The following is a 12,495-nucleotide window of genomic DNA, read 5'->3' on the forward strand; positions in this document are numbered from 1 at the left end:
TCCCTGCCCCCACTGCTTTTTTCCTTCCTCACCTCTGCCCAGGGAGAAATTCCAGCAGCAGGTATGGGTGACACATCCTCTTCTTTAGCAGGTGGCAGCCTGGCAACTGCTGCAGAAAGTCCAGCAGAGCCCCACTCACACTGGGCCACCCACAAAGCCGTGGCCTCTCACTCCCTCCCACCAGCCCAGCCCCGAGACTGCTGACAGGGCAGAGAAAATGGTGTCAGGCACGGCTGCAGGGGCTCTTGCTGCCTGGAGTGGTATTTATATTGATCTCAACCCAGGCACACCTGGGGAGGGCTGGCCGGCACGGTAAGGCTGCCCAGGTCAGCCAATCATCACCCCTCAGGGGCTCACAGTTGCAGAAAATGGAACTTGCTGAACCGGCCAGGTCCAAGGAACAGGTGTGGGCTCCTGAGAGTCAGGATAGACAAGGGGCTGCAGCTTTGGCTTGTTTTCTAATCATTTTATCTGGCCCATGAGTGGGAGACAACTTCAAGAAAACCCTCTCCTAATGAGAGGAACCCAGGAGTCAGGGAGAGGAGAGGTGGGTGGTGGTTGGAGACAGAGGCCTGGTGCCCGGGGTGCAGTGGAAGTCTCTGGAAGACCAGGTGGAGGGAGGCTGCACAGAGTGATGCCCAGGGTCACAGACCTGTCGCAGCTGCTGTTTGTTAGTTCAAGTCCTGCTCTGAGGTGCTCTGTGTCAGCTCTGAGCGACAGGTGAGCTGGGGGTGCTCTGCAATGAGGGCTATGTGCACGGTTCCTGTGTGCCCAGCCCTGCCACGGTACCTGCAAGGGTAGCTCTGTATCCTGGGAGGGGCCTGACCACGAGAGCCCCGTGGGCTGGGGTGGGGGTGGGGTACCTGCCCAGGTGAGCTCCATATTCTGGGATTGGTCTGACCACGAGAGCCCCATGGGCTGCTGGGGACCTGGTAAAGGATGTCAGGACAGTCAGTGAAGCCACCGAGGATATACCTCCAGTTGCTCCTAATTCCTACACCCTGCTGGGCATTCTACCAACCACCAGGACATGGTATTCTGTATTAGTCTTCAATGATGCCTTCTTTTGTATTCCATTAGTCCCAGAGTCACAAGAAATTTTGGCTTGTGAGTGGCAGGACTCAACATACAACTAAAACAATACTTCCGGGCCGTCTGGCCCCAAGGGTGCAAAAATTCCCACACCATCTTTGGGGAAAGCTTAGCTAAAGACCAAAAAGTTCTACCTCTGGAAAAGGAAACCCTCCTTCAATACGCAGATGACATTCTGATCGCCAGCCCTACTAAGGAGGCCTCTGAACTACCAAGCCAATAAAGGATAGAAGTTGTCCAAGAAAAAGCTCAAATATCACAGACTGCGGTGACCTGCCTGGGCTTCATTCTCACAGAAGGTCGGAGAAGCCCATCCCAGGAAAGGGAGGAAACCATTTTCAACCTTACCCCTTTCTAAAACTAGAAGACAGCTTAGGGGTTCCTGGGCAGGCCAGGGTTTGCTGCTTCTGGATCCCTAACTACAGTCTACTAGTTGGGCCTCTATATGAAACACTGAAAGGAAAAGATGATGATCCTTTTGAATAGAATCCAGAAGTGGCCTTTCAAGAATGGAAAGAGCAGTCAATTCAGACCCTTGCCCTGGAACTCCCTAATTTAGCTAAACCCTTTGACCTTTACATTCCCGGTGAAAGGTGAATCGCCATTGGAGAATTAGTGCAAAAACTGGGCCCACTTGAAATGGAACAATGCAAGAATGCCATCCAGGTAGGATAAACTACGGTCACCAAGGGGCTTGGCCCACTGCCACATCTGGCCAAGATACTGGCGGTATCTAAAAACCTGGAAATCAGCAGCCCAAAAGGCCACCTCCCTCCTAAGGGAAAAGGACCCCACGAGGTGATCCTAACCACCAACCATGCCCTGAAGTTGCAGGGTTCGCTCCGTGGGCACACCAACCTCGAGTGAGGAAGCCCTCCAACTCCAACATCCAGATAGATAACCGGGGGCAACAGGGCACCATGACGACTCGTGTGAACATCACTTGACCTGGAATTTCTCTCATAAAACAACAAGAGTGTGTCCCAAAAGAGTAGACTACTGCTTGCAGGACTTACTGCACCCAGAGGGGAGCTAATAATCTTGGCGGGGGAACCGTATATCACACTGTCACCATAGAAAAGCCTACAGACACCGTGATGATGGTGGCCAATAAGACCGGCTGGACTCCTGTTTACTTCAAAAGGCTGTTGACTCAGTGGCCATCATGGTCCTTGATCACCACTGACCCTGGACTGTCTGGGAGTTGAGCAGGCAGGGCTCTGACACCTGGTGCTGTTTGTACGTTAATTCAGGGGCCTAATTGAAGAAAGCGCAGACTACTGGTCAGAGCATCTAGGCTGGCAGAAACGGTCAGCCTAAGGTGGCCGAACAAATGTGGGGCGGGGTGAAACCGGCCCCCACAGCGTCTCTGCACATCTCTTTCCTGGACCCTTAAAGGTCATTAGAATCTATAACACTTCCAATGCTGGTGCTCAGGTGGACGAGCAGGGAGGCAGGGGGCCTGGGGACAATCAACGTCACCTGGAGGCTGCTGGGGAGAAGCTCTGACCCTCGCCCCAGGGTATGAGGGCTCCCAACTCAGCACTCAGCAGGTACAGAAGAAGGGTCTGCACCCTCAGCACTCCAAGAATGAGGAACGGGACAAAAGGCAGAGGAGGGGTTTGTCCCCAGCAAAGCCCATTAAAAATCCCTGGGATGGGCTTCCCTGGTGGCGCAGTGGTTGAGAGTCCGCCTGCTGATGCAGGGGACACGGGTTCATACCCCGGTCCGGGAAGATCCCACATGCCGCGGAGCAGCTGGGCCCATGAGCCATGGCCGCTGAGCCTGCACGTCCGGAGCCTGTGCTACGCCACGGGAGAGGCCACAACAGTGAGAGGCCCACGTACCGCAAAAAAAAAAAAAAAAAAATCCCTGGGAGATAAAAATAGAATCTGGGCAATAAAGTCAAGTCTAAGCTTTTTTATCCTTTGTGCTTTGTCTAATTTCACGTGCTCCTAGGGTCCCGCATGCAGAGGTTCCACACCCGGCACTTCAGACCAGATTTCCTAGTGCAGAATGGCTGGGTCGACACCTCAGCTCCTGGGGCCCAGTGCAGACTCCGCGATATAGAGCCTGAGCTACAGCCAACCCGGCCCTCGAGAGCTCCGCCCCCTCCCTCCCACTGACTCTGACAGGATCTCTACACAGCAGCCCAGCCCACAGCCCACGGGGTAGTGCATGCTCTCACCTCTCCATTCTCTGATCAAAATATAAAGTTTCCTTTGCTTGTGAACCAAACTCAGTCTCGATCTGTTGGCCCCAATGACACTGGGCAGGGGGACACTTGTTGGGGTCCACTCTGGAGGATCAGTAACAGAAATTGAGACTATTGTAACCTCAATGAACAGATGTGTGAGCCAAACTGTAGTTAACATAGAACAGTGTATAAGGCTCGGGTAAAATAAGATGTTTCTAACACTTCCATTTGATATTTCCATCACTTTATTATAAGCAAGTTCAGTGAAAAGGTTTGTCTTATTTGTCAGGTCAATATTAGAGAAACGAAGTGATTTCTTTTCGAGGATGTACATCTAATAATCTTGGTTAAAGCTTCAATCTTGTTTTAAATGCTTTTCCATTGAAAATGATACCCCTCTTTCAGCTCCCCCATTTCTGAGAAGTATAAAATCTTATAATTTATTATTACCAAAGGGGAAAGGTGGGAGGAGGGATAAATTAACAGTTTGGAATTAACACATACACACTGCTATGTATAAAATAGATCATCAACAAGGAACTACTGTATAGCACAGGGAACTACACTCAACATTTTGCAATAACCTATAAGGGGAAATAATCTGAAAAAGAATAGATATTTTTATTGACATCATCTATCAATGACAGTTAAAGTGTAACCTAAGGGAAGCTGGTGGTGAGTGCTTCTGACCCTGAAGACTTCAATCATCTAAAGTTTGGACTCTGCCTACTTCCCAAGGCCCTTAATGAACATATGTGTAGCCGTAGCTTAAAAAATTCCCCAGTTTGGGTTTCGGGGAGACACTGATTTTGAAAAAGCCCTGGTGTTCTCCTTACATGAATGGGACTCTTCCTACTGCTAAAACATGTCTGTCACACCCAGAGGATGGTATACCATCTGATCGGGAAGAGTTTGGAAAAGGCCTCTCATCTCCTCATCTCCTGGTGCTCGGGTTCACCCCTCCAGCGTCTTTACTAAGAGTCTCCCCACTTGGAGATGTCAGCACTGTCAACATCCTGTTGCGTACAGTTTGGAATTTGTCCAGAGGATGAAGCGGAAGGATGAGGAACAATGAGAGACAAGTCCTAGGTGTTCAGACAGGCACATGTCACTCTAATTTCCAATCAGGAAGACGAATTGACCAAAGGCTAGGGTTGCCCATGGAAACAGTATAGGGCTTGAGGAAATCCCGCTGCTTTGTGGCCAGTTCCCATAAACACAAGTTGAACAATGGAACTCAGGGGCAGTAAAATTCACAAAACTGCAGAGTTGAAAATATCCATCACTGAAAAATGTCTTGAGGAAAGTCAGAGAAAAGGACTTGTAAGCAAGGGAGAATGGCAGGAAAGGGATTTGAGGAGGTAGAAAGGACTCGCCATTAAGCACAAGAAAAGGAGCTGAACATTGCCAACATTGCAGTTGGCCAAAAAGGGTGTATGCGTTTTTTTCTGTATATATTCAAGAAAAGGGCATACACTTTTTTAGCCAACCAAACAGGTGGGCACTGGAAGTCAATACTACAAAAGATATCACTTCGCATCAGTCAGAAGAGCCATCCTCATAAAGCGTAAACAACAGAAATGCAGGACAGGGCAAGGAGAAGAGGGAGCCCTGTGAGACTTATAGTGGAAATGTATATTGCCAACGGCCATTCTGGAGAAGTGTATTGTGTTTACTAAAGCATCTGAAAAATGAGCTACGGAGCATAGGGCACTTGCACTCATGGGCGTATATCTTGGGAAAAACAAAAATCGAGAGGACACAGGCACCCCAATGTTTACCCCCTCTCTGTTTAAAAGATCCTCGACTAGGATATAACTTAAATGTCTCTGGAGGGAAAAAATGGATAGAGATGTGGTACTTAGGTAGAGTGGAATATTATTCAGCCTGGAAATCAATGAAATATGGCCAGTTGTAACAACTCCGGAGGAGTTACGTATGATCATTCTAAGTGACAGAATTCAAAAAGAAAAAGACACATATCATAAGATATCACTTAAAGGTGGAATCCAAAATGGCTACACATGAAATAAATTACAAAACAAAAACATAGTCAAATATGTAGAAAACACGCATAAGGCTGCTAAACGGGAAAGGTGGGAAGGGGTGAGGCATCATCCAGGAGGTTGAAATTAGCAAAGATACCATTCCAAATACGAAACTGATAATCAACAAGGCCTACACGGTAGCTAAAAGAACTGCACTCAGCACACTCAAGTCACCGGAAAAGAATATATACGACTGGTAAGAATCTGAAAAAGAATTTATTGATGTCTCTCTGTACGTGAATCAAGTGGATATACAGCAGCAAGAAACAGAGCTTTGAAAATCAGCTGTAACCAATATAGTAATAAATTGGAAAAAATAAATGACAGAGAGACAGAGAAAACCTCTTACAACTTTTCCTCAGGGACGGTGATGCAACATGGATTGAACACATCTAGACCCACAGCAGGATGAGACATAAGGCTGGAAACTGTTTGCGCTAAGAGAAATGTGAGGTTGGGTGAGGAAATGCACACCCTTTAAAGTAATACTACCTGGTACCCATTCAATGGGTCCCAAATCTGCAGGTTCAAGGGACCTTCCTACAGCTAAAACATGCATGGAAAACCCAGAGGACTGTACACCATGTGATCAGGAGATGTGTCTAAAATGCACCTCATTTATCCTCTCCTGGTGCTCCTGTTCACCATTCCAGCCACGTTACTTAGAATCTCCCCACTTGGAGAATCAGCACATTTAAACTTCTGTTTCACACATTTTGCAAATTGTGAGGAGGATGAATGGGAAGAGGGGGAACCAATGAGAGAAGAGTTGTAGGGGTTTGGACGGGCACATATCACTCTAATTTCCCATTAAGAGTAAGAATTAAAAAAAGGCTCAGCCTGCCTCGCCGGAGCCAAAATAGGGCCTGAAGCAATCCTGCGGGTTTGAGGCCAGATCACAAAAGAGCAACTTAAAACATGGAGCTCAGGGTCACTGCAATTCACAAACCTGCAGAGTTATAAATGAAAACTAACGTCCAAAAATATGTTGAGGTAAGGCAAAGAAGAGGATCTGAATGCAAGACAGAATTGCAAGAAACAGATTTCAAGAGATAGATTGGACTCGTCTTTAACGCACATGAAAAGCGGCAGAATTTCGACAATGATGCAGTTGGCCCAAAAGGGTGTATGCGTTTTTTCCTGATTATATCCAGGAAAAAACGCAGACGCACTTTATGGGCAACGAAGCAAGCAAGCAATGCAAATGTGCACAACAAAGAAGTCTCATTTCCCACCGGTCAAAAGGGCCATCCTAAAAAATTGTAAAAACCAGAAATGCAGGACAGGCCATGGAGAACAGGGAGCCTTTATACGCTGATGGGCAGTGTGTGAACTGCCGAGAGCCACTCTGGAGAAGTGTATGGTGGTTCCTAAATCATCTAAAAAACAGAGCTACAGAGCATAGGACACTTCCAATCATGGGAGTATATCTAGGGAAGTCTAAAAATCAACAAGACACAAGCACACCACAGTTTAGGGCTACTCTGTTTACAAGAACCTCAACTTCAGTACACCTTAAATATCCCAGGAAAGAGAACAATGGATAAAGAAGATGTGGTACTTATGTACAATGGAATATCTCTTCACCATGAAATCAATGTAATAAGGCTAGTAGAAGGATAAAGAGTGGATTTACGTCCGATAATACTACTTGAAATAAGTCAAAAAGAAACATATCACAAGATATCACTTATAGAGGGAGGGTAAATATGGCTGCACAAGAAATGAATTACAGAACAGAACAGTGTCTCACATTTAGAAAACACACTTATGTCAGCTTAAGGGGAAAGGAGAGGTGGGGTGATGCATAAAACCAGAGTTTGAAATTAGCACAGATACCGTTCAATAAACCAAATAGGTATTAGACAAGATCTACACCTTGCTCAATGAACTGGCCTCAACACACCCTATACACCGCAGAGAAATATATCTGAGTAATAAGAATCTTAAAACCCATGTATTGATATATCTCCATAAGGGAATCAAGTGTGTGCAGAGCGGCACAAACACAGCAGTGAAAATGAGCTAAACCCCATTATAGAAATAAATTTTAAAAACAAAACGCAGAAACAATGAAAGAGAGAAAAATTCTTACAAAATTCGCTCAGGGGCTGTGATGCAACCTGGATTGACCACATATAAACCCACAGCTGGATAAGACATAAGGCTGGACACTTGGGGCTGAGAGGATTGGTGAGCTTTGGTGAGCAACTGCCAAAAGTTTAATGCAATACTTCATGCTACTCATTCCAAGGGTCCCAACACTCTAGATTGAAGGGAATCTTCCTACAGCTAAACTATGCTTGGGAAACCCAGCAACTGGTATACCATATGATCGGGAAAGGTTTCTAAAACGCACCTCATTTTTCCTCTCCTGGGGCTCCGGATCGACATTCCAGCCACTTTACTAACAACATCCCCACATGGAGAGTCAATGCCTTTAAGTTCTGGTATCGCACAGTCTGCAGTTAGTGCGGAGGATGAATGGGAATAGGGGGAACCAGTGAGAAACTAGCCATAGCGGTTTCAATGGGCACATGTCACTCTAATTTCACATCAGTAAGAAGAATTAACCAAAGGCACAGCAAGGTGCCCCAGAAAAAAAATAGGGCCTGAAGGAATCCTGTGGTTATGAGGCAAGATCACAAAAATAAGAGCTGAAAAATGGAGCTAAGGGCCACTGTAATTCAAAAACCTGCAGAGTTATAAACGCCAACTATTTTCAAAAACTATATTGAGGTAAGGCTATGAAGAGGCATTGAAAGCAAGGCAGAATTGCAGGAAACCGATTTCAGGAGGTAGACTGGAATTGCATTGAAAACATATGAAGAGAGTCAGAACCTCGACAATGATGCACTTGGCCAAAAAGGGTGTATGCGTTTTTTCCTGAATACATTCAGGAAAAAACGAATACGTACTTTTTGGCAAACCAACCAAGCTGGCAAAGGAAATCAGCACAACTATGAAGTCTCACTTCCCCCAGGACAAAAGGACCATCTGATAAAAGTGTAAAATCCAGAATGACAGGACAGGCCATGGAGAACTGGGAGCCTTCTTATGCTGATGGGTGGGATGTAAATTGCCAACAGCCACTCTGGAGAAGTGTATGGTGTTTCCTGAAACATCTAAAAAACAAAGCAACAGAGCCTAGGGCACTTCCACTTATGGTCCTATAGCTTAGGGAAATTAAAATCAAAAAGACACAGCCACCCAAAACTTTGGGACGGCTCTGTTTACAAGAAACTCATTTACGGTACAAGTTCAATATCGCAGAAAGTGAAAAATGGATAAAGATGTTGTGGTACTTACGTAAAATGCAATATTACTCAGCAATGAAATCTATGTCATCAGGCCCGTAGCACCATAATGAGTGGATTCAGGTATGATGATTCTAACTGAAATAAGTCACAGAGAAAAAGAAACATCATAAGATATCACCAATACATGGAATGTAAACTTGGCTACAAAGGAACTGAATTACAGAACAGAACAGGGTCTCAAATTTAAAAAACCAACTTATGCTTGCTTAAGGGGAAAGGTGAGTTGGGGTGCTGCATAAAACCAGAGATTGAAATGAGCACAGATAAAATTCCTTAAGCCAAATATGGAATAGACAAGAGCTACTCCTTGCTCAACGAAATGGACTCAACACCCCATATTGAACGCCTGAGAATGTACCTGACTAGTAAGTAACTTAAAACCTACGGATGGCTATGTCTGCAAGAGAATAAAGCATGTGTACAGGGGCATAAACACAGCTGTGACAGGATTGGAGAGGTTCGGTGAACAAATGAAGACCCTTTGAAGTCATATTGCATGGTACCCATTCCACGGGTCTCAACTCTCCAGGTTTAAGGTACTCTTCCTTCAGCTAAAACATGCATGTGGAACCCAGAGTATGATCAACCGTGTGATTGAGACACATGTTCAAATATGTCTCAGTTTTCGTCCCCTGGTACTCGGGTGCAACATTCCAGATGCTTTACTAACACTCTCCCGACTAGGAGAGTTAGTGCCTTTAACCTCATATTTGGTCCAGTTTGAAATCACTGCGGAAGATGAACAGGAATAGGGAGAACCAATGACAGACTAGCTGGAGGTGTCTGGACGGGCAAATTTAACTCTCATTTCCCACCAGGAAGAGGAATTAACCAAAGGCTCAGCGTGCCGAGCCGGAACCAGATTAGGGCGTGAAGTAATCCTGTGGTGTTGCGGCCAGCTCACAAGAAAGCGAGTTGAAGAAAGGAGCTCAGGGGCACTGTAATTCACAAACCTGCAGAGTTATAAATGACAGCTACCGTCCAAAATATACTGAAGTAAGGCTACCAAGAGACCTGACAGCGGGGCAGAATTGCAGGAAACTGATTTCAGGAGGTAGACCGGAATTGCATTTAAAGCATAGGAAAAGAGGCAGAACGTCGACAATGATGCACTTGGCCAAAAAGGGCGTATGCGTTTTTTCCTGAATATATTCAGTAAAAAAACCATACGCCCTTTTTGGCCAACCAAGCAAGCTTGAAAAGGAAATCTGCACTACAATGAAGTCTCACTTCCCCGCGGTCAAACGGGCCATCTGAAAAAAGTGTAAAATCCAGAAAAGGGCAGAACAGGCCATGGACAACTGAAGTCTCACTTCCCCCCGGGCAAAAGGGCCATCTATAAAAAGTGTAAAATCCAGAAAGGCAGGACAGGCCATGGAGAAAGGCAGGACAGGCCATGGAGTATTATGTTATGCTGATGGGCTGAATGTAAATTGCCAACAGCCACTTGGGAGAAGTGTATGGTGTTTCCTGAAACATCTAAAAAACAAAGCAACAGAGCCTAGGGCACTTCCACTTATGGTCCTATAGCTTAGGGAAATTAAAATCAAAAAGACGCAGCCACCCCAAAGTTTGGGACAGCTCTGTTTACAAGAACCTCGTTTACGGTACAAGTTCAATATTGCAGAAAGTGAAAAATGGATAAAGAAGTTGTGGTACTTACGTACAATGCAATATCACTCAGCAATGAAATCTATGTCATCGGGCCCGTAGCAGCATAACGAGTGGATTCAGGTATGATGATTCTAACTGAAATAAGTCACACAGAAAAAGAAACATCATAAGATATCACTAATACACGGAATGTAAACTTGGCTACACAGGAACTGAATTACAAAACAGAACAGGGTCTCAAATTTAGAAAACCAACTAATGCTTGCTTAAGGGGAAAGGTGAGTTGGGGTGCTGCATAAAACCAGAGATTGAAATGAGCACAGATAAAGTTCATTAAGCCAAATATGGAGTAGACAAGCGTTACTCCTTGCTCAACGAAATGGACTCAACACCCCATATTAAACGCGTAAGGATGTACCTGACTAGTAAGTATCTTAAAACCTATGGATTGCTATGTCTCTGAAAGAGAATCAAGCATGTGTACAGGGGCATAAACGCAGCAGTGATAGGATTGGAGAGGTTCGGTGAGAAAATAAAGACCCTTTGAAGTCATATTGCATGGTACCCATTCCACGGGTCTCAACTCTCCAGGTTTAAGGTATTCTTCCTTCAGCTAAAACATGCATGTGGAACCCAGAGTATGATCAACTGTGTGATTGGGAGACGTGTTCAAATATGTCTCAGTTTTCGTCCCCTGGTACTCGGGTGCAACATTCCATATGCTTTACTAACACTCTCCCGACTTGGAGAGTCAGTGCTTTTAACCTCCTGTTTGGCCCAGTTTGCAATTTCTGCGGAAGATGAACAGGAATAGGGAGAACCAATGAGAGACTAGCTGGAGATGTCTGAACGGGCAAATTTAACTCTCATTTCCCACCAGGAACAGGAATTAACCAAAGGCTAAGCGTGCCATGCCGGAACCAGATTAGGGCCTGAAGCCATCCTGCGGTATTGCGGCCAGCTCACAAGAAAACGAGTTGAAGAAAGGAGCTCAGGGACACTGTAATTCACAAAACTGCAGAGTTATAAATGATAGCTATCGTCCAAAAATATACTGAAGTAAGGCTGCCAAGGGGACTTGAAAGCGGGGCAGAATTGCAGGAAGCCGATTTCACAAGGTAGACTGGAATTGCATTTAAAGCATAGGAAAAGAGGCAGAACCTCCACAATGATGCAGTTGGCCAAAAATGGCATATGCGTTTTATCCTGAATATATTCAGGAAAAAACGCATACACACTTTTTGGCCAACCATGCAAGCTTGCAAAGGAAATCTGCACTGTAATGAAGTCTCACTTCCCCCCGGTCAAAAGGGCCATCTGAAAAAATTGCACAGTCCAGAAAGGCAGGACAGGCCATGGAGAACTGGGAGCCTTGTTATGCTGATGGGCGGGATGTAAATTGCCAACAGCCACTCGGGAGAAGTGTATGGTGTTTCCTGAAACATCTAAAAAACAAAGCAACAGAGCCTAGGACACTTCCACTTATGGTCCTACAGCTTAGGGAAATTAAAATAAAAAAGACACAGCCACCCCAATGTTTGGGACGGCTATGTTTACAAGAACCTCATTTAAGGTACAAGTTCAATATCACAGAAAGTGAAAAATGGATAAAGAAGTTGTGGTACTTACCTACAATGCACTATCACTCAGCAATGAAATCTATGTCATCAGGCCCGTAGGAGCATAATGAGTGGATAAAGGTATGATGATTCTAACTGAAATAAGTGACACAGAAAAAGAAACATCATAAGATATCACTAATACATGGAATGTAAACTTGGCTACACAGGAACTGAATTACAGAACAGAACAGGGTCTCAAATTTAAAAAACCAACTTATGCTTGCTTAAGGGGAAAGGTGAGTTGGGGTGCTGCATAAAACCAGAGATTGAAATGAGCACAGATAAAATTCCTTAAGCCAAATATGGAATAGACAAGAGCTACTCCTTGCTCAACGAAATGGACTCAACACCCCATATTGAACGCCTGAGAATGTACCTGACTGGTAAGTAACTTAAAACCTACGGATGGCTATGTCTGAAAGAGAATAAAGCATGTGTACAGGGGCATAAACACAGCTGTGACAGGATTGGAGAGGTTCGGTGAACAAATGAAGACCCTTTGAAGTCATATTGCATGGTACCCATTCCACGGGTCTCAACTCTCCAGGTTTAAGGTACTCTTCCTTCAGCTAAAACATGCATGTGGAACCCAGAGTATGATC

The sequence above is a fragment of the Orcinus orca genome, chromosome 7, assembly GCF_937001465.1.
Source record: "Orcinus orca chromosome 7, mOrcOrc1.1, whole genome shotgun sequence".
NCBI classification, from domain to species: domain Eukaryota; kingdom Metazoa; phylum Chordata; class Mammalia; order Artiodactyla; family Delphinidae; genus Orcinus; species Orcinus orca.